This window comes from Perognathus longimembris, chromosome 1, assembly GCF_023159225.1.
Source record: "Perognathus longimembris pacificus isolate PPM17 chromosome 1, ASM2315922v1, whole genome shotgun sequence".
Classification (NCBI taxonomy): Eukaryota; Metazoa; Chordata; class Mammalia; order Rodentia; family Heteromyidae; genus Perognathus; species Perognathus longimembris.
This window is the reverse complement of record NC_063161.1, coordinates 119,900,625-119,903,900: the sequence shown is the minus strand read 5'-3', so window position 1 is coordinate 119,903,900 and position 3,276 is coordinate 119,900,625. Positions and strand designations below refer to the sequence as shown.

The 3,276-nt window shown below is 39.3% G+C and overlaps 1 pseudogene; it reads right to left on the bottom strand.

Moving 5' to 3' along the window:
• Positions 1 to 1,027: 1,027 nt before the first annotated feature.
• Positions 1,028 to 1,183, bottom strand: LOC125341905 (annotated as a pseudogene).
• Positions 1,184 to 3,276: the final 2,093 nt, after the last annotated feature.

Genomic DNA, 3,276 nt, shown 5'->3' with positions numbered 1-3,276 from the left:
GTTTATAAGTCACTCTTCTAAACAGCTAATGAACTGTTTATCAAAATGAATACCTAGAAGAAGAAACATGTTTTGGAGGGTGGGCAAAGTGGTGGAGTACACAAATAGAGAAAGCAAGTGTGAGACCCCAATACAGTCATTATGCTCAATGCACATTATGTAAAAATTGAACAACATAACTTGAGGGTAAGTCTGAAAGGGAGGATAATGGGGGAGAATGATGGAAGGGATAACATTGATCAACATGCCTTGTATTCATAAACCTGATTTATAGAATTGTAACATCTTTGTACAATATGTTTTATTCAATAACAAGACATATCAACTGTATATAACCGAGAAATACAGACATGCTGCCATCAAGGATCTGATGAAGAAAACAATCCCCAAACCTCCATATCTAATTTGGCCTTCTCTGATTACTTCCAAACCCAGTGCATTTGGAGTTGTTTAGTAAAAGACTAAAGATATAATAGCATTTAAAGTTATTGAGAAGTCCTGCATCATCAAACAGTCCTATTCAGTCCAATCATGTTTTGGTGATGGGTCCTTTTTGTAAGTGATTACATTAATATTTCTGTTTCCTGAAGACATAATGAATCATACTATCTCAAAATAGATGATGTCCATCCCATTCACTTATTCATCAATTAATCAACTTGAATGAGTTATTCTACTTCTCTCCCTCATCCATCTAGTCCCCAAGGCTTGTTGCTCCTGCCATGGAAGTATTTCTTGTGTACCTCATCACCTCTCCATCCTTGCTCATGTATAATTTAAACGTCTAAGCTTTTCTCCCTACCTTCAACCTCTTGTCCCTAAAATTATCAGAGTTATATTGCTAAAAAAAATCACCTTTTTCTTCCTTGACACAATGAAGCCAAAATAAATATTACAGACACTAATTTGCAGGGCAGAGTACAGCATAGAAGTTAAAAGGATAGTATTGGAATCAAACAGTTCCAAACAGGCTCTGGGACATTTATTTAATCTTCCTAAGATTCAGTTTCCTCATCTATCAAATGGGCACAGTTCTATGCATATTCTGTAGGATTGTAGAAGAATTGAATGGGGTAAATGCCTGTATAGTGCTTAACACCTAAAACACTAAAAAATGCTTATACTTTCAGTTATGTTTGTAAGTATTTTACACTTGATCTTAGCCAAAAGGCAGAGAAGCGATTGTTAGTATTTTACAATTATCTGAAGACCTGTTCCATGATTTGTCACTATTTTCCATGTTCCCTTAGCTATTTACATCACAACTATAGCAAGTCTACCCCTTCTTCTGTGTCCTAGTCCCTCACCTATCTCCATAATTTCATCTCCTTCCATTTCTTTCTTTCTTCTTTTCCTTCCTTCTTTCTTTTCTTCCTTTCTCACTCTCCCTCATCCATCCATTCCTCCCTTTCTATCTCCCTCCCTCTCTCTCTCTTCCTTCCTTCCTTCTTCCTTCTCCAACCCCTCACCCCCATACTAGAATTTGAACTCACCATATCATGTTTGCTAGGCAAGCATTCTTTACCACTTGAGGCATGCTCTAGCCTTCAAAGATATTTTATTTATTTATTTATTTATTTATTTATTTATTTATTTATTTGGCCAGTCCTGGGGGTTGGACTCAGGGCCTGAGCACTGTCCCTGGCTTCTTTTTGCTCAAGGCTAGCACTCTGCCACTTGAGCCACAGTGCCACTTCTGGCCATTTTCTGTATATGTGGTGCTGGGGAATCGAACCCAGGGCCTCATGCATATGAGGCAGGCACTCTTGCCACTAGGCCATATCCCCAGCCCCAAAGATATTTTTTAAACCAACTGTTCTGTTGTACATCCTCATGGTAAAATTTCCTTGGTTTTGAAGAGATTTAGAAGGAGATCACATGCCTTTAATAGGATGTGTACAATTTGGAATGAGTGAAATCTGTATTCCTCTGATCTTGGTTTTATTTCAGACCCAGAGAAGTGTGTGTCAATTTGCTTCTCCTCTTGCCTGCTTGATTCTTCCACAAAAGCAGAACTACCTCTGTCAGGGACACTGCCTCTTCCCTGTCCCTTCAAGCTTGTTCTTAGAGTGTCATGTTTTAAAGCCATCATCCCTTGTCTCTCTTCCTATTCAAGCCAGATCCTCCCTCCCTTGTCTAATTCTTAACCAAGCATAGCAAGGCCAGCTGGTGAGAGTCTTGTGAGAAACAATGGCTCCAGTCCTGCTTAATGGAACCTGCCTGTGCTAGTCGAAACTTCCTGGATCAGAACAGTTGATTTTGAGTTGTGGCCCATCCTCTGACCCATATTGACTTGCTGTGTTTAGTGAGGATTAAAAGCCTGTGAACTGGAGTAAGAAGAGGTAGAAGAAAGAGGTCATTGTAGGTCTAGAGGGGAATCAATATTGTGTTTTTGAAAGCTTGTTTCTGTTCCCAGACTGACCATCTGGGCTGTATGGCCCCAAATCAGCTACAAAAGAAGAAAAGAGAGTGAAATTGGGACAGGGGAACTTTGCAAGGGCAGTCTGCAAGGTAGCTAGTTTGGAAAGAGTAAGGAGTAGCTGAAGTCATTACAGAGAGGAAGAGTTCAAGCAAAGGAGAAAAACCAAAATACTTACACATACCAGCCATTTGACTAACCTTCCTTGTGCTCTACCGAATGTTTTCCTCATCATTGGTTCTTGAATGCCCTTAGTAAACTTTTATAGTCATTATTTAAACAAAAAAGATAAAATGGACGTTTCCAGTGGATTCCAAACTCCAAAGCTTATGGGGCATGAATACAGAGTGGGGAGAGTTAAGATGCATAGAGATGGTGACATTGTTTCAATGCTTTCACAGCAACATTAATATTTTTTCAATGCCAGGATTCCTGGCTTCAACTTTCACTGGGCAAAGGTGGAACTGGATGAAGAGAGAATGGCCAGAAGAAACTGAGAATAGCCATGTGTAATACAAAAGAATTCTCAGGTTACACCTGGGTCTGCTTAGAGCAATGACATTACTCAGGCTTTGTGAGCACAATGAAATCTGCTCCAGATAAACTTCCTCAATGTCCAGTCTTTTAGGAAAACAGATAGGATTCCCCAGGAAGAAAACTATCAGACAGCAAGTATGATGTTTAAGTGGAAATGTGAGAGCTTGAGTGCTGGACCAACTCTAGCTTGGATTATCATGTCTCTGGATTAATCTTTGACACATAATCCTCAGTTTTCACTAGTCAATAACTTGTCAAAAACAAATCTACTAAATGGACTTTGTGTCATAGTAGAAGATAGGAAGTATTCCTGTGTTTTG